Raw genomic sequence first — 20,828 nt, forward strand, 5'->3', positions numbered from 1 at the left:
AAATACACTCTGTATCAATGCCTCTTTAGACTGTGCAAAAGTGCAGAAATTGTTAGGCAATGTCATCATTCCTGTTGTTTTTGAAAAAAGGTTTATTTTTTTTGGTTAAAAAGTGTTTTTTGAAGTTTTGAAAAACACTTCGCTCTAACAAATTTCTTCTCAGTTAATTGCTGAAAATTAAATATTTTGAAAAAACAATTTTTTTTTTAATTTAACGTTTTTGAGAAAATTTTGTTCTTGAAAAAATTTCATACTTTTGTAAAAGTTTAAATTGATTTGTTAAAAAAGATTTTTGTCCGCTTTGAAAAACACCCCCTCGAAAAAATGTATTCTCTATTAATAGTGGAATATGAAATGCTTTGAAAACACCATTTTTTTTTTTAATTTTGTTTGGTTTTCAGAAAATTTTGTTTTGACAAAATTTCATACCCTTGAAAAAGTTTTATTTTATTTTATATTATTTGTTTAAAATTTTTGAAATTTTTTTTTTTGTAATTTTAGAAAAACACCTCTTCGAAGAAATTTCTTTTATCTTTTTGAGGAAAATTTGGTTTTGAAAAAATTTCATGCTTTCGAAATTTTTTTATTTTACTTTATTTCTTCAAAATTTTTTAAAACAATTTTTTTTATAATTTTCGAAAAACACCCCTTTGAAAAAATGTTTTCTATGTGTCATAGTGGTATTCCATTAACTTTTAGGATTATAGTCAAATACTTACAAATATCTACGCTTTCACAAATAGCAACAATAAACAAATTTCCTCAAAACCAAAAAATTTACTTTTTTTCTAAATAATTCTAAACAAACAACGTAATAAATTTAGAATTTTGTGTTCACGAAACAGTATTGTTTTTATTGTATTAACTGAAAACCAAAATGTTGCAAAAAATCAAAACAAAACTAAATTATTTTTTTGTGTTCATTTGGTCCATATGTTCCATAAAAAGTTGATATGGTAAATAATATGCAGGGTCTGATACACGCAAATTTCCATTGACCATTATAGTGACAAACAACAGGATTTCAAAATCAGAGTTGGAATGAGTTGTTGTGTGGTGTACTTCTGAAAAAATGAGAAATAAACAAAATAAATGTGTATGTTCTTATTACCTTTGAATTTTTCCAATGAAGCACCATTCATTTTAAATTTTCCAAGAATTTTTTTTATCATTTCGCGTTTCTTTCCTTTTTCATTCGATTCCAACATTTGTTCATAGCCGAAAACATCGTTTGCAAACGCATTCATTTCCATATAGAATTGGTCAAAGAAAGTATTGCTCAATTGAATTGAAACATTATTTTCATAAATACTTAGGACCTTAACTAATGCACCTTGGTACATACCTAACGCAGATATTCATCGCGACCTTGACATCGATACTATTGATGAAACAATACAAAGCGCTAGCAGAAGACACATAAATAGACTATTAACGCATACAAATCCTATGATGAGAAGACTACCAAATAAAGAAAAATCTACCCAAAGTCGGCTTAACCGTCAAACACCAACAGATCTTGCAAAATCCTTGTAATCAATTGTCAACTAATCGTATATATCATTGTTTGTTAACCACTTGTTTTTAAATAATATGTATATATTTCTTCTAAATGAGCTTGGGGGTATTGGCCCTTCAATATCACTCTCATTCCATCTTTTTGTAAATCAAATTACTTATTGTCTAACGACAGGTGTAATATTTTATGGAAGAAATAAAAAAAAAAAAAAAAAATTTTCATTCGAATCATTTGAAATTTCTGTATACAATACATTTCTGTATCACAATACAAATACAAAAAATTCAAAAAAAGTTGTACACATAAAATGAATGTCGATTCGAAACTTACTTTAATCTAACAATCGAGCAAGTTTTGTTTTGGACAATATTTTGATTTTTTCTTTTTTTTATATGAAGAAAATATTTAAAAGAAATTTTTTTTTGCTAAAAACCTTCCCATAGTGGATCCCTATAATATGAAAAAAGAACGAATAAAATTGGCCTCGTATCGGCCCAAAAAAATGCGGACAAACGAACATCATTTCATTTTTATATATATAGATTAAGTACTATTCATAAAATAACAGAAAATTATTCTATGGCTTACCATCTTTGGCACCACCTTTTTCAATTACAATACATAATTACATAATTACAATTTCTTTATGCATTTGGCCTGTTTGTGGCGAGACTAAAGGAGCTACCGACTCCGAACGGCAGATATTTTTATGAGGAGTTTTTTCATGGTAGAAATAGGGTACTCGGAGGCTTGCCATTGTTTGCCGAGGGTGTCCGCTATTAAAAAAATGTGTTCCATATCTTCGTGTTTCATGCACGGAGATTCGAACCTGCGCACTTCCTAATGGTAGTCACGCTCCGATCCATTCGGTTACAGTGGCCGCCTTGTATTTCCTTTGGGTTGAAATAAAAACATTAAACTAGAAGATGCACCTTCATAATTTTGGTTTTATTTTAGACAGACTAATTTTCAAGTGTTTTTGTAGGCAATAGTAATACTTAGGCGACCTCCGTGGCCGAGTTGAGCTTGTGTAACTATTACTGGGTGGTTTCACGTTCAAATCCTATCGTAGAAAAAGATATTTCTTGACAGTCAGTGGTCATTGCCAGCAGAAGGGCTACAGCATTTAAAAAAAAAGTCGCCTATTTGGCTTTTCACTTGCATAATGGGTTTCAAACAGTTTCGATAAAAATTTGCTTTTTTGATCCTTAATCCTAAGATTTGGTTTATCGGTGTTTCCAGTTGAGTAAAGCTCGATTAAATGACACCTTTTATAGGGAGAACTAAGTATAGCGGGAGTAGGCACCTCTGATTAGAACTATGAAAAATCTTTAGCAGTTATCTTTCATTGGAAAACTTAAAGTTTTTTCCAAACAAAACTAATAATTATAAATGGCGCCCCCTGCCCATGACGTCGCTATTGCATAAATAGGCTGATTTACGCAAACAGTCAGAAATCTGAAGCAGAGAGCCCTTAAACAAATTTCGGAGTGGTCCACTCCTAACCTCAGCAAAGGTTATGTGGAACGTATCTTCTTTATGAGAAAAATTTTAAACTAACAATATTTGCTTTGAGTAGCTGAATGAAGTGGCTTGAGGCATATTTAATAATAAAAACTGTAATTAAGAAAAAAGACCAAAATGGATGATTACTTATATATAAATTAACATAAGTTAATTAGGTTTCGCCCATTCTCTTTTATTTAATATCTACTAGGTTCGCAACTAAGTTTCCGCTGTTTGTCAACAGATGCCGCCAGTAGCGTGCGCTAGTCGATTCTAACATAACCAAAACGTCATGAACCAAGCTTAGACATATGGTATTTTGGCATCATATACTTTTGGTTTTGTGAAAATGTCTAATTTTGTGCCGAATAATCGTCATTTGCGGGAAGTGTTAATTTTCCTCTTTCATTCGGAAAAAACGGCGGCTGAAACGCATCGAGAGCTACAAAAAGTTTATGGAGATGCTGCTTTAAGTGAAACAACGTGCCGAGATTGGTTCCGTCGCTTCAAAGACGGTGATTTGAATGTTGACGACCGCCCGCTGCGTGAAGGAAGGCCAAAAACCTTCGAAGACGCTGAATTGCAGGCCTTGCACAATGAGGATCCGTGTCAAACGCAAGAAGAGCTTGCTTCAGTATTAGGAGCTACCCGCCGATCCATTTCCAAGCAATTGCACGCTTTGGGAATGATTCAGAAACAGAGGACTTGGGTTCCTTATGAGTTAAAACCAAGGGATGTTGAACGTCGTTTTTCGCTTGTAAAAAACTGCTCCAGCTGCAAAAAAGGAAGGGGTTTCTTCATCGCATCGTGACGGGTGATGAAAAATGTATTCATTACAGCAATCAAAATAAAAGAAAGTTATGGGCACTGCCCGGTCATGCTACTTTGTCGTCGTTTCGGCCGAGTATTCACGCTGTGAAGGTTATGCTATGTATTTGGTGGGACCAAGTTGGTGTTATTTATTATGAACTGTTAAAACCAAGTGAAACCATCACTGGGGGGGGGCATAAAAAATTGATTCTACAGCATGACAACGCTCGGCCTAACGTTGCCAAACCTGTTAAAATCTATCTGGAAACACTGAAATGGGAAATCCTACCCCACCCGCCATATTCTCCAGATATTGCGCCGTCCGATTATCACCTGTTCCGATCGATGGCACATGGTCTAGCTGACCAGCAGTTCCATTCATATGAAGACATCAAAAAATGGCTTGCTCCGTGAATAGCCTCAAAAAATGAACAGTTTTACCGCGTCGGAATACGAGATCTACCAGAAAGATGGAAAAGTAGTGGCCAGCGATGGGCAATACTTTCAATGATTCACTTGTAACCATTTTTTCAGAATAAAGTTGTATTTTCATCAAAAACTTAGAAATTAGTTGCACACCTAATATTTTTGATTAAATTACTAAAATGTTTCAACTTTTATTTTTTAAACTGTTCCTATAATAATGAAATAAAAAATATATCAAACACTAACAACTAAAAGAGTATGAGGGACAAGACATATTTTTTTATTGCAGTTGAGCAATTAAACCAAAATTTTTAATACACGATTTGTTTTTTAAATGGAGAAATTTTTGAGGAAGAAAAAACTGTAAAAAATCAATGGAATTTTTCAGCATCTTCAAATTTTGCAGTCTATTACTTAACTTAATAAGCTATAAAAATGCATGCGAAAATTTTTTCTTGAAATTCGGATTAAAAACCGTGCAACTGATATGACAGTTTGTTGAATTTTCCTAATTTGAGTATCAAAATCTTTAAATTTCATATATGTGGTTGCTGTTCGACAATGAGTTGTACTTTAATACAAAAATAAAGAACATTCAAAAAAAAAGAATAAAAAATAGTCAAAATTCATTTAAATGTTGTTGTGCAAGAAGCACAAAAAGGCATCTACGCCTTCAGATACTGTGCATTATCTTACTAATTATCAATCAATTTGTGAAGGAACATAATATACGTATATATGAGAACGTATAGTGCGCTACCGCTTCGCTAGAGCAGTATTTTACACCGATTTTTCTTTGGTTCACTGTACGTACTTGAATAAAAAGCTCGGAAAGTTATGAGAGTTGCACTATCAAACTTCAGAGGTAAAAAAATTCACAAAAATTAAAAACAACTATTTCTCCAAAAGCATTATTTTTAAAAGATACTTTATTCCTTAAATTAAAAAAAAAATTTCAAAATTATAAAATTTGTATCCAAATTTTTTTAGTTTACTTCTTATACAATCAAGCCTACAAATAAAACAAATTTGAAGAAAATTACGACAATGTCCAAACTTCTTAGATCATTTGACATGGAAGCGCGCGTAGATGTAAGCCAATCTATAGTATAACTGTAAGATAAATGATGATTAGTTTCTGCACAGCACTGTATATGTTTATATTTATATCTACACACATGTATATATACTTATATATAAAGCCACATGGGACTCATAAAATTGGTTGACAGCTTTTTTTATACTTTTCTAACACATTTTTTCTCTCCTCTATGCATTTGCCATTTTGCACGTTTGCTTGTGCTGGTCACTTTGGTATTTCTTTATTCCGACATTTGACATTTGTCTGTTTCCTACGTTTTCACTATTTTGTCTCATTAAGTTAAAATGGCAAGATTTGTTAAAGGAAAGTGTAACTACATATACCAGTATACAGTATGTACGTGTGTAGGAGCGCAGAGAGAATAAGATATAAAAAATTACGATAAAACAATAGCGCCTGCAAAGACATTAGTACCCAAGAACCAGGCCACAATTAAACCACACATATTTTCACTACGTACAAATACCTACATGTGCCTTTACTTAAGTAAATATATGTACATATGTATATACCATCCCTGCAGTAAAATTAGGAAAGTATTAAAAAAACTAGTTTCTTTCTGTCTCAGAACTAACGCGTTTTTACTAATATTGAATAATAAGTCGGCGTGTATTGTTGAGTATTTGATACTGAGATATTCCCTTCGGCGCATATCATTACCAAAATCGAACTATGTACTTTATTTCAGGAAAATCGGGTAAGTCTTCAGCTGCTTCATCAGCCTGATGAGCAAATGTAGTTACTGTATAATATAAATATACCTATTTCTCTTTTTACGCGAATTTGATTTATATCTATATGTAATTGGCGCGTACACCCTTTTTAGGTGCTTGGCCGAGCTCCTCCTCCTATTTGTGGTGTGCGTCTTGATGGTGTTCCACAAATGGAGGGACCTACAGTTTCAAGCCGACTCCGAACGGCAGATATTTTTATGAGGAGCTTTTTCATATCAGAAATACACTCGGAGGTTTGTCATTGCCTGCCGAGGGACGACCGCTATTACAAAAATGTTTTTCTTAATTTTGGTGTTTCACCGAGATTCGAACCAACGTTCTCTCTGTGAATTCCGTAGGGTAGCCACGCACCAACTCATTCGGCCGATTTCATTTAACACGAGTTAAAAAAAAAATATCTTTTTTTACAAGAATTGTTTTATTTTAACACGATTTTGAATATTTTGTGAATTTTGCTTGAATCTAATAAAGCAATTGGAGTGAGTCTCAGAAAAGCCTCTGAGATTTAAGTCAACAAGTAGACTTAAGTCAACTGCAAAAAGAGAATTTTTTAATATTGTTTTCACCTAATTTTCTTTTTACTTGATTGGTTTTTTACTCGAGTTTTTTGGGATCGTATCTATCGTATAAAGAGAGAATTAGGGGTATTCCGATCAATTTCAATTGGCGCTTACATCCTTTATTGAGTGTTTGACCGCGCTTATCCTCCTATTTGTGGTTTGCAGTTGATGTTGTAGCAGTACACTCAGAGGTATGTCATTGCCTTTCCACAGGCGACCTCTATTAGAAACGCCCTGGGAAAAGGAGACTCATACATTCAGTAGTTAAATAAATTTCCTTTTTTTTAGCAAAAGTTTAATGATCTTTGCGAGCTTTAGTTTATTGACACTAGGGCAGTACATTAGGATGATAAAAACGGAGATGTGGTGGGTAAGTTCTTAAACAGTGCCAGTGAACTTTGGAATAGAAAAAATTGTCTTCTCGGGGCAAAAGCATCGATGTAGTATACCATACTCTAAGATCCGACTGCAAACGCTGGTGATATGAAGAAAAAGATAAACAAAATTTGTATTCGAAATCGCTTAGCAAAATAATTTAGGCTAGGACACCGCTGTCGAAGTTTTTTGTTTTGTACTGGTAGGGTGTACGATCTAAAATACATATACATTCTTCGCTTTTACTTTCAAGATATGTAGTTCATGGTTATATTAATATTAAAGTAATTATTTTTGAAAAATATAATAGAGAGCACAAAACACTTTTCTGGTGTACCACTCCATTTGTATTGCTTCTCACAAAACAAAATTAATTTAAATAAATTGGAAAAAATATTATAATAGTGAAAGGGTACTGAAGGCATTCAATGCTTTTAACAGAATAATTTCCTGCACTTCATCATAATTTAACTGGGCCACGCTTTCACTGAGAGTTCCTTTCATGCCATTTAAAATCCCTGTTCGTCCAATAAAGTTTCGTATATTAGAAAGCTGATCAAAAATAATCATAAATTTGTAATAAAATTTTATTAGCCGTCCTTATACTGCAAACTGGTCTGAATGGGGGAAAAATTATTTAAAATACATATCGGAGAGAAATATATTAATAAGGCGCGTATAGAAAAAATTTACAATAATTGTGTAGAACATTTTAACCCATTAGCTCTGTCACGGAAAGGCTATTTTGGCCCCTCTATTAGAAAGTCTGAAAAAATGGCATTTTGTAGCTTGCTAGAGTGTTAAAATGTTGTAGAAAATCATAAATTTGTTATAAACTTTTGGTTGATTCTACTACGGTTCCAAACTTTGTGCAAATTAAAAAACAACTAAAAATGTTTGCTAAACTTTCAAGTATTTGAATCGGAGTTTTTAGAAAAATTTCGCGTGTGCAGGATTGTAGTTTATGGAATTTTGGTATTTAAAGTGCAAGTTTGAAGTGGTTCAAAATTTATATTGATTTGTGACATCGTTTTTCTGGAAGGGGAACGCAGAAAAACGTGAATAATTTTTTTCGACAAAACTGGCCTAGCTCTGCAATTATAAAATTACTAAAAATTCCCGCAAATATGTACAGAAAATAATAACATACGAGTATAATTCGGCATCAAAAATTTGGCTCTTACTGTAGGGGTTTTTCTAGTTTTTCTCCACAAAAAAATCGGTAGAGATATTGAAGACATAAGAATCTTAATAATAACGGGTTTTTTTAAAGACTCGCCTGGATGTTGTGTTAAAATAAAAAAATGTCACAATTTAGATTTTTTAGGTTTTGAAATTATAACATTTATTTGTGAAAGATGGCATCATTTAAATGCCCATAATAAGCACATCTATATGCAGGTAAAATCAGCCAAACAATCGATTCATGAATGCCTAATTGTTGAGAACGTCGAGATGTTGAAGATTGTTCAGGAAAACTGTGCGTTACTCCCTTTTTCCTTCCGTGACCAGTACTTTTCCTATGACCGACACAACCAATTTCTTGAAATTTTTTCATCTTTGAATTGTCGACTTATTCGGACTATTACCAAAAACACCAAAAAAATAACAAATTTTGCGATATGTCGTGTGAAATTGTACATTATCTACTTAGAAAATGCCGAAGATGATTTAAAAAAAAAGGTATCGTCTAGGAATTTTTCACTGCTGATATCTAGGGTCCACCTTTGAAATATCATATAATTTAAATCCACTCGAGACCAAATTAGAAAAACTTCAATAGACTTTAAACAAATTACGACGCTTGGGTCTTAACGGAAGGTGGTCCAATATTTAACATCTCTTCATTCGCTGCGTTACAGCAGATGAGTTTTTACAATCTAACAGCCAATATTTTATATTTTTTTGTTAATAATTTTGAGCGCCTAAATAATGTAACTGTGGTCCGACTTAGTCCATTTTGTGAATTATCTTCAAAGAAGAATAAATTTTCCATACAGACAAAATTAAGACTTTTAACAAATAATACCATATTTTTGTAGGGTTCTCAGATGACAAGGCAATAAGAAACAAAATTTTTGTTTGTATTTTCAGTATACATAAAATACGATAAAATTTATTTATAAGTAATATTTCGAATAAAAATTTCCCCTTTATGAAAAAAACTGCTATTTAGACCAGTTTGTGACTGCATAGTTAACTAAAATTCCACAACTAGTAGTTTTTCATTAAAAAAGATTTAAAATTTCGGTGTGCTTGAATTAGTTTTAATTCAAAAATTTTTTAATTCCCGGATTTTGTTGTTGGAAATGATTCTATGAACTATGAAATACGTCACATATATTAAAATCGACTCTTCTGGCAAGGCTCCCGTTTGTCAATTTTAATTTTGATAGGAAGTAGAATCATACCTAACAAGAAAATCCAGAGTTCAAAAATTTTCAAATTAAACTTGGTTCAAACACGTCGTGGGCCAAATATGAGTTGGCTTTTGACTGAACCACGTTTTAATGAACATTTTAGTTAACGTTTAGCTTTACTATTAACTTGGGACTGCTTCTGTTACAAACTGAAATTTTACTAATTAAGACAAAAAAAATCTTGCAAGTCAATCTCTGTCCCCGCCGCGATAGGAGTAGCTGTAGGTAGGTAGGTAAGATGGCAAGAGTACCCCAGGTACGCTACAAGTAGCACTTACGTGCCGTTTTGATACCATAGAGTGGACCACTACCTGTGAAAGGATTAAGGGAGGAGATAAGACCGTCTACAGCCATCCAGTGCTGTTGATGTAGCGGAGGAGAGAAAAGGGATCTAGGCTGGAGAATTTCATCAAGTCATCCCCAAAGGGGACGCTGAGGAATCTCAGGCGCCTAGCCGCCAAAGCCGGACATCTACAGAGAAAGTGTTCCACAGTCTCTTTCTCTGTAGGATCCCCACAGCTTCTGCAATGGGGGTTGTACGGAATTCCAAGCTTCACCGCGTGAGTGCCGATCACCCAGTGGCCAGTGATCACCGCGATGAGTTTGGAAATTGAATGGCGGGGGGTTCCCACCACCTTAAGCGTTCTGTTTATGTCGTATTGAGGCCATAATGCTTTTGAAATGGCACACGATGAGACAGACCTCCATCTGTCTTGCGCTTTTCTTAGAAAGAAGTTGTGTAGTTTCCCTTTAACGATGGCCAAGGGGATACCGATGTCTGAGAAGAGGGCAGCTGGACTTGGTTCTGCCGCCCCCTTCCTGGCAAGCTCATCGGCAATTTCATTTCCCTCTATATTCCTGTGCCCAGGAACCCAGATGAGGGAGATGTTTCCTGCCCGTTCGAGGCGTTTAAGTTCCACCTTACAGGAGTTTACGAGAAGAGAGCTGCAATGCGGCGACGACTGTACCTTGATTGCAGCTTGGCTATCGGAAAAAATATTTATGTCTCCCTTCCAACAGCGATCCCGAAGCATTTTGCATGCCTGCAGGATCGCGAAGACCTCTGCTTGAAAGACGCTGCTTGTCTCCGGCAGTTTATAGGAGACCGAGATGTTGGCTGATTTGGAGTAGACCCCCGCTCCCACTCCAGACTCCATTTTGGATCCGTCAGTGAAAACAGAGGCCTTCTATATCAGCAACAGCTGTTGTTAAAAGCTAAAGAAATATTTTCAGAGAAATAACAATAACATGAAATCTATTGGCTCTTCCAAGGAAACACGAGGAAGTTAAGAAATGAACAATGCGCATATCGAAAGTTCACTATTGGCTTATCCAAATGCAGCATTCAAATTTCTTAAAAAGTGCAAAAACATAAAACATGCTTTTATAAGGAAATTACCTCGTTTACTGTCCAGCTTTCTTACTTTATTCAGTGGTGAAACTTCTGGCTGGTGGGTTGCTTGTATAAAATACGAGTACGATCGTAGTTGCCTAGTAAGAACTGGCTCAGGATTGGTGCAAAATTTGTGCAAAATGTAGTATCTGCCATACCCAGCAAAATTACTACAATAACAAGGTGTTTTAAAGTATTTACTTGTAGCTATACATTAACCTGGAATTTGGTAGCATCACGCTAGACTGCAAGCAATCCGACTTACTGCAGGGAATACTCTTAATTTGGGCCTGTCATTCACAAAAGCGTATGTGATGGTTTATTTGGCATCTAAAAACAATAACAACTATCACCTAGTGCTGTGAAAATAGTTGTTAAAATATTAATGTTTAGTCATATATTTGTATACATTTTTGTTTTGTTGCTTTTACAAGTCCATATATACCTACATATGCATATATATAATCCACTTCACACGCATTGTTTTGTCTCTTAATTGCCATAAAAGCGCAGACACATTAAATAAAAGTGAATAGGAAAGTAACAAGTAAATGAAAACAAAAATGTACCGTTAAAAAGAGCTTAGTGTATAGTGAACCGAAGCACCACTTGTGGCGACCGTGATTCTTTTACCGGCATTCACACTTTTCACTACGTTTGACGCGCACATCAATTAAATTCTTCAGAGAAAGTTTTCACAAAATACAAAAACTATCCTCTTGTTGCCGCTTTGGGTAGTAGTTATGCATACACAGTAGTACATCTGTACCACAACTTGTATGCGTATGTTTAGTGGTCAAAGGTGGGCTAAAGGTAAGTTGGTAACAACCGGACGGTTTCCTAATTCACAGAGGAAAGCCAAGTAATTTCTGCGCCTGCTATGAGTCAAATTTTTTTAATTTTAATTTTGAATATTTACTAGAGAAAAATCCTATTTATTTACGAATATATGTATGTACACTTGGGCACACATATGTATTTCAATCACTACATCTTTTTACAAAATTCGTAACATGGCAGGGAAAGACTTTTATATGGAAGAAAATTTTCAACATTGTATGCAAAAAAAAATAAAAAATAAACGCGATTTTCGAGCGAATTCAAACTTACATTCTGTTATACTAAAATTTAATGTGCTATAAAACTGCACACCCAGAAGTTTTTTAAAAATTCTGATTAAAAAGTTGAAATAGAGATAACAATTGATCGAAGTTTGTTGAATTTTTGTGAGTTGGACATAAAGTTTGGAACTTTGATTTGTAAAACTTTTGCTGTGCAATAAACTATATTTAAAAAAATAAATGTACTTAAAATTTTGGCGTGCAAAATATTTTTCGAATATTGTAAAAAAATAAAGTGTCTTAATTATGTGAACACAAGTGTAAGTTCCAGTTTTAGTGCAAGTCCAATGAGTAGAATATAATGAATGAAATTGTGGAAAAAATGTAAAATGCACACCAAAACCAACACCTAAATAAGTGATATTATAATAAGTAGCAATAAGATTAGCTATTTTTTAATACATGGGCTTAAAACATTTTTCAATATTAAGCGATAGACGAAAGATACTACACCAAATAATTAAACTGTTAGGCGCATCGGCTTAAAGTTTATATAAATCCGCCGAGTTTCAAATAATAGAAAATACAGAAGGAAGTTAGCAAACGGAAAACAGTTATGCACTTATATTTATATAAGACATGGGCAGAAAAGTCTTAGGCCTAACACATAGATGACACTAGATTTATTCCATTCACCTCTTTTTCAGTTAGTACTAGCCTTGAAAATACAATTGTTAAAATTTCATGACATTAGTTTAATTAGTTCATGAGTTTTTGTGCTAAGAGTGACGCTACTTTTGCTATTTTCAAAACCATGAATCCAAAAGATTTTCGTGTTTTAATTTTACACTGCTACGTGGAGGGAAAAATACCGTTCAAGAGAAGCAATGCCTCGAAAAGTTCCAGAAGAAACAACAATTAAACAATGGTTTGCTGACTTCAAACGTGGTTGCAGAGACACCGATGATGCATAACCCAGTGGACGTCCAAATGAGGCGGTAACACCAGAAAATATCAAAAAAATTCACAAAATAGTTTTAAATGATCAAAAGGTGATGTTGCGTGATCATCGTCAAGACATCAAAATAAGGTATTGGCTTTATATTGCATGAGCATTTGACTATGAAAAAGCTACGTCCAAAGTGGGTCACTGTTGACAAAAAACAAGAACGTGTGGACGATTCTGAGCAGTGTTTGACTATGTAACTTTTTGAACCACCTATCTTTTTGAGAATGGTAACACAAATGACATGTCAAATGTGTTCATAATTTACTTAATGGTTTGACATTTACGAAATGGGACGCTCTACGCTTGAACAAAATTGGGAAATATTGAAAACCTATTTCCAAAGTGGTGAGTCTTCTTCTTCTTCCGTGGTTGCAGTAAATGGCGAGCATTACCGTGACATGCTCAACGAGTTTTTGTTTCCAAAAATTGAAGAGGATGATATGGACGACAATTGGTTTCAACAGGACGGTGCAACTTGTCACACTGCCAAAGTTACGCTCGAATTGTTGGCTACCGTTTTTGGATTCCCATATCAATTGGCCGCCTCGGAGCTGTGACTTAAGCCCGTTGGACTATTTTTTGTGGGAAGCCGTTAAGGACAAATGCTATGCGATCCATCCAGAGACGATTGATGGCTTAAAACACGAAATTGAAGTTGCCATTCATGAAATTGGAGCCCAAACAATTGAATGTGCTTAAAAATTGGGTTGATCGAATGACCCACTGTAAAGCCAGCCGTGGCAGTCATTTGAACGATATTATTTTTCATTCATAAATAACAATGTTCAATCTTCAAAGTAAAAAAAAAGTTTGAAAAAATATTGATTAGTTTTTTTTTATAGCCGATTCAAAAAGCAAATTTTACATGGCCCACCCTATATAAACATTTTTTGTTTTTTTCCTTGTTCACTCCTCTCGCAAGCATAGGGCCTATGCTGTTGTTTTTGCACGGTCCCATGAGATGTCGGCATCTGCTGTTTTGCGCAGTATCCACCTTCTCCAAGTGTTTTTTGGTCGACCGCGACCTCTGCTCCGTTGCGGGCTCCAGTACATTGCCATTCTCGTGATGCTATCTGGTGGCTTTCTCAATGTGCGATCTATGCATCGCCACTCGTTCGTTAAACTCCACAGAATATTCTGTAGATGTTGCGGAGGCATTTGTTGATGAAGGATTGTAGCCTCTGTGTGATGGTGCTAGCCATGTTTCGCTTCCGTAGAAAAATACGAACTTCACCCGAATATTTGTAGATTAGTGCGCCTGGAGATTTGCGAACTCCCGCATACTCTATGCATTCGCCCGAATGTTGCCCTTGCTTTGTTTAGCCTGCTGTTGACATCTTCATCTGCTCCACCATCTGCCGTGATGATGCAACCGAGGTAGCAGAAGCTTTCAATGAATTCCACCGGACATCCGTCAACCTTGACCTTGGTCTTGCATATCAGAGAGTTTTTATGAGAGGAGGCTGATGTCATCGGCGAAGCCCAGATCCTCAAGATGTCTGGTGGAACTCCATACGATGCCTTTTCTGTGCAGGGTTAGTTGGCTTAAGACGTCATCAAGGACGAGGGCGAAGAGAAGGGGCTTGAAGGGGGTAGTGAATGGATCGCTGATATCGCCTTTGTGAATTATTGCCAGTGCGGAGTTCTCGTAAAAGGCTTTGATGAGGCGGATTATCTTGGCGGGAACTCCCTTTCTATTCAGTGCCAGCCATATTGCGTTTCGTTTGATAGTGTCGAACGCCTCCTTAAAGTCTACGAACCGCATGCTATGACGTTAAGAGATGTGCGCCATTTCATGGGCTAGTGGTTGCCGACTTCTTTCTGTAGGATTTTATTGCCGTCTGACTATCTGCGGACACACTCTACCGGTGTGGATTTTATTATAGCCATCAGTTCAGCTTGAAGTACACCGCAGTAGCCGCAGTCAGCCGAAAACTGGAGCAGATCCCCAGATGTTCGGAATATACACTTCCTCCCACCCTACCTTCGAGATTTGAGCCATCTGTGAATACGTGAATGTCTTACATCGTCTTATTCCCACTCTTTCGTTGAGGGTAGGAGGATCGTGAGCATTAGGGTCGTGAATGGTGTGATCTTTCCGTGGCTGTAGCCCATATTAAACCACTTAGATGAGGTGTTCAACCTTATTGCCGCACTGCGGAAATTTGATGTCGCTTATAGAGCTTTCGATGGCGTGGTTGACATTGCACTGGTTATGAGAACAGATGCAAGTCTTTGAACCTAGTGAACCCTTTTAATTTTCTTATACTTCTCTAGAGCATTCCACCATACTACAATCCCATAGTTGAGCCGCTGTGCAGAGCCAATGTATTATTCTGGGTTCCAACCCCCCTTTTTTTAAATTTGTCTTCTGCATCAGTACAACGCCTTAATGACTTTGCGCACTCTATCTGAGACTGAATACTCAATTTATATTAGCTTCCTGTCCAGTACAGGGCATATCTTAAGCGAAAAAATTAAATAAAAAACAAATAAATTGTAAGTAACAATAATGGCAATAAGTCCAAGTCCAATAGAAATTTAACGCAGTCTTTGCAGATTTAAAAACTAATTTTATTCAGAAGTACCTGAATTTCCAACCAACTGACTATCATTATATAAATTACTCATTGCATTTAAACAATGCATAACTACTTAGTTCAGCCACAAAGTTCAAAGAGTTGCTAATTGTATTATTTTTGAACTCGTTCACGCTCACAAAAATTAAATTGTAATAAAAAAGTGTTGTTGATGATTTTCACGCTTCGTAAAAATACGCAACCAACACGTAAAGGAAAGATGATGAAGCTGGCTTATACCCACATTTATTGTAGAGATTCACTGTAACCCTGCAGCCAAACGTAGTAGTTCGGAGTAACTTTACTATCAGTTGGCTTTGTAGCTAAGCATTCTTGACTTCTAGCTTTTTTCAGTGCCAGCAATTGATGTCTTTAATATCGCGATATCTTAGAAAGTCTCAATTGAGAGCTCTTCCTCAGTACCATATAACTTAGTGAACTAGTAAAAGTCGCTATCATTTCTATACGAGTTAATGAGTTAATTCACCAAGAAGGGACCAAAACACAGAGAATTGTACTTTCAATATTTATATTCGTCTAATCCTCATTTCGTGTATTCTGAACATAGAACGAATCCATCTTATCTATGGTAAGAAAATAATATTTGTTTTGCAGTCATCTTTTAAACGTCGTTTTGCAATTCGAGCCATTTTCGAACTAGTTTGACTTCTGCCATCAAATACCAGTACATGTACCAGAAAGTTTACTGAGTAGTTTGGCTTTTTACGGCAGTGAAGCTACATCTTTTAGCGTAGCTTATTAGCATTGTGTGCTTATACTCGTATTATCATATATGCATAAGTTGGTGTATGTGTACGTGTCCCTCGTCTGATTTTGGCGCCGCATCCATCAACGCCACAGCTTCCTGTTAATTCACTTTTCGAAGTTTGATGCATTTTTTCGTTTCTGTGCTTTTTTTTTTTGTTGAGATTTTTCGCTTCCTATGATTTTTACGCTTACGGTTGCACACATACAATACATACGCATATGAAGCACGCGCTCGTATATGTGTGTGGCCTTGTTTGCCTTACACTTCTACTCAGTTAGCGCGTTGCGTTATTGTCACTCATCAAAACTCATGAGCTCATCGCCTTGCTGAAGAGGTTAATTGCGCGCCGAATGCAGGTGCCGTTAGCGGCTATTGGCGATGCTGCAACGCTTTTCTCTTATGGCAACCAGTTTTTTGTGTCTTTCCATGGGATATGAGATATGCGTTCGTATCCGGTACAGCGGTATGGCCTTGTGTGTGTGGTATATGTATGTATGGTAGTGAAGGGTATTCTATATAACTGTCGGTGGGAAAGCTCAGAAATTTACTTACATTTTACTATGATTTTTTTACGTTTGCATTTTTTCTGCCTTGTTTTTTTAAGAGATGTTCTGCTTTGCCTCATATGGAATTTAATTTGGTCTGCTGTTGTGTGACGTGGCTGGTGCGTGTCCACTTTGCCTTGCATAGCTTGAAAGCCACAGCATACTCGTGTGGACGACGTGACGTATGAGCAACTCTCAAGGCATTGTTTGGGGGAAAGTGGGTTGTGTCGTGGCTTAAATATTTCTACTGAAATGTATGAAGTTCATGCAAGTTCTTTAAGCTGTTTCTTAGTGTATCAGATATTTGAAAGCCTTAGAAACAGCATGTGTGCGCAGGCGTATCTCTTCAATGATGCTGCATACCTCTGGGCGCGCACACATACCAAACAAAGCCATGCAATACTTGTATCCAACATTCTTCAATTGGGGTAAGGCGACCAGCTTATTTCGTTTTTTTTTCACTTATTCATTCATCTGTTTAGAAAGAGAAAGTGCAATGTGGCAATGTCCCCAACCTGTTTACGAAAAAATGACCACCGGCTATTTGTTTGTTTCTTTTCAATCGCTTCTCTACAGCTTCTCTGCTTACAAATACATGCACACAAAAATACTGACTTCATTATTCCATACACGCATCCATTTCAACCAAAATCCTATAGCATAGGTGAGTTTTTTGTAGTCTTTTATTGCTGTTGCAGCTTTTGCTTCACAAAAAATGGGTCAATGTTGAATTATTTCTGATTTCGCCAACTTGAATAGCTGTCGTTCGTTCATCATCCGCACTGGAGTGTAGCGACGTCTAGCTCTATGCTTTGATAAGTTATTTGAATGCATTTGCCCTTCGTTTTTCTTTTTTATCTCAGTCGCAGCCACTTACACCATATCCCGAGGCTGTCTGGTCACTTGATGGCCGTCCCCAATGCAAATTCATTCCAGTTGAAATTAACAAATTTAGATATATAATTCTTCTTTCCACATCATTCTGTGTATTTTTCATAATTAGCCATCTGCACTTGACTTCGCTTAGTTAAGTCAAGTGGGGTTTGTGAATTATGCGCAAATGGTCAGAAATATGCTGCTAATAAAGCGAAAAATTGTAAGAATTAAGAGATAAGTATGTAAGTAAAAATAAAAAAAAATTAGTAAAATAAAAATTGAATTGTGAAAAACTGTTTGTGGTTGCGAAAAGTTATGAAAAAAACAAACTACACTTGAAATAAAAATAAATTCGTTTTGACTATATTTTGCCGAGAAATCAAATACGCGGTATTTTTTAGATTTTGTGGTACATTAATAATGTTGGAAAGTGGTACCTCAAATTTAAAATATCATTTAAATAACAGTCAGTCCGGGTGGGGCAATAGTTTTGTAAAATATATCTGCTTGCTAAAGTACATAGAGTGTTAGTTTCGTTTGTCGAGAGAGGACTTTACTACAACTACCACTTACTAGATTTTGGCTGAGTTTTAACAAAGAGTACCAGTCGGTTCTTTCTCATGCTAACAGGCGGCGGCTGGACATACCAATCGAATCCAAGTCTTCTTGAACCTGATCTTTCCAACGCAGACGAGGCCTTTCTCTTCCTCTGCTACCGCCAGCTGTTACCGCATCGAGCCTAAGCGTTTGTATCCATTCGGCCGGCATGACCCAGACAACAAAACAGCTGGATCTTCTTTATTCGCTGCGCTATATCTGTGTCGTCATAAAGCTCATTGTTCCATCGCCTGCGATGCTCACCGTCACCAATGTCAGCCTTATAAAGTCGTCGAGAGAAGACTTTACTACTTAATCCAAAGTAACACTTGTTGGCAAGAAAGATTTTTCGTTAGATTTTAAGTCTGTCATTATTATCGGTGTTAATACTGGTTCCTAAATAGACGAAGTCTTTTACAACCTCGAAATCTTAACTGTCAACAGTGCCGTGGGTGCCGATACGCGAGTGCACCAACTGTTTGTTTGATGGCAGGAGGTACAGGGTGGGCCATATAGCGTTTTTTTGAGAATGGTAGCACAAATGACATGTCAAATGTGTTCATAATTTACTTAAAGGTTTGACATTTACGAAATGGAACGCTATACGCTTGAACAAAATTGTGAAATATTGAAAACCTATTTCCAATGTGGTGAGTCTTCTTCTTCTTTTCTGATTTTCACATCGGTGGCTACGTCAATAAGCAAAATTGTCGGATTTGGGGCTCAGAAAATCCACACGTTACTGCAGAGAAGCAAATGTATCCACAATGAGTCACTGTTTGGTGCGGTTTTTGGCCTGTCGGCATCATCGGGCCATTTTTTTCAAAAATGAGCGAGGAGTCGCGGTTACAGTAAATGGCGAGCGTTACCGTGATATGCTCAACGAGTTTTTGTTTCCAAAAATTGAAGAGGATGACATCGACGACATTTGGTTTCAACAGGATGGTGCAACTTGTCACACTGCCAAAGTTACGCTCGAACTTTTGGCTACCGTTTTTGAAAACCGAATAATCAGCCGAAATTCCGATATCAATTGGCCGCCTCGGAGCTGTGATTTAACCCCGTTGGACTATTTTTTGTGGAGAGCCGTTAAGAACAAATGCTATGCGAACCATGCAAAGACGATTGATGCTTTAAAACACGAAATCGAAGTTGCCATTCATGAAATTTGGAGCCCAAACAATCGAAAATGTGCTTAAAAATTGGGTTGATCGAATGGCCTACTCTAAAGCCAGACGTGGCAGTCATTTGAACGATATTATTTTTCATTCATAAATGACAATGTTCAATCTTCAAAATAAAAAAAAAAGTTTGAAAAAATATTGATTAATTTTTTTTTTATAGCCGATTCAAAAATCAAATTTTACATGGCCCACCCTATACTTCCTTTTGTCCTCGTTCACCACCAAACCCATTCGTTTTACTTCTTTAATCAGTATGGAAAATAGTTCTATTATTGTAACAGCGCGGTTGTTAAGGCCGATCAAGTCAATATCGTCAACATACGGCAGCAATTGTACGCTCTTCTAAAAAATAGTGCCTGAGTGATTAGGTTCTGCGGCTCGCACGATTTTTTCCTGCACCAGGTTAAAGAAGTCTCACGACGGCGAGTAGCCATGCCTAAAGCCTCGTTTGGTCTCAAACGGATCGCAGAGGTCTTTCCCAATTCTGACTGCGCTGCTGGTATTAAAGGACGTCATTTTGCATAGTCGTATTAGTTTTGCGAGGAAATCAAATTCAGGCATTGCGCCATATAAGCAGCTTCTTTTTGTACTGTCGAGTGGAGCTTTAAACTTGAGAAAAAGATGGTATGTGTCGATTCTCCTTTCATGGGGTTTTTCCAAGCCTTTGCGTATTGTGAATATCTGGTCGATTGTAGGTTTTCCAGGTCTAAAGCCACAATGATAAGGTCCAATCCAATGATAAGGTCCTTTCACACAATGCTCTCGCTAGAACCTTATACGTCACAAATCTTCTTATGGATTGGGCAGAGCACACATAGGGGCTGATTCAAGCACCTTACCAGTTCGTCGCCGCCATGTTTGAATAGTTTTGCCGGTAGTTGGTTGGCGGCAGCGGATTTCTTGTTCTTTAATCGCAGCTGCCGAAGCCGAATGGGTTGGTGCGTGATTACCATTCGAAATTCAGAGAGAGAGCGTCAGTTCGAATCTCGGCGAAACACCGAAATTAAGAAAAACATTTTTCTAATAGCGGTCGCCCCTCGGCAGGCAATGGCAAACCTCCGAGTGTATTTCTGCCAAGAAAAAGCTCCTCATAAAAAGATCTGCCATTCGGAGTCGGCTTAAAACTGTAGGTGCCTCCATTTGTGGAACAACATCAAGACGCACACCACAAATAGGAGGGGGACCTCGGCCAAACACCCAAAAAGGGTGTATGCGCCAATTATATATATATATTGTATATATAGTCGCATCATCGTTAATCTCCCCTCGTCATGGCCGGTTAGAGGAACGAGTTAACAAGTTCCAGAAGTATTCCATCAGTCACCCGGAAAATGCTTCCAAATACGCTGGCTCTTACAAACAA

Source organism: Anastrepha ludens, chromosome 3, assembly GCF_028408465.1.
Source record: "Anastrepha ludens isolate Willacy chromosome 3, idAnaLude1.1, whole genome shotgun sequence".
Taxonomy (NCBI): domain Eukaryota; kingdom Metazoa; phylum Arthropoda; class Insecta; order Diptera; family Tephritidae; genus Anastrepha; species Anastrepha ludens.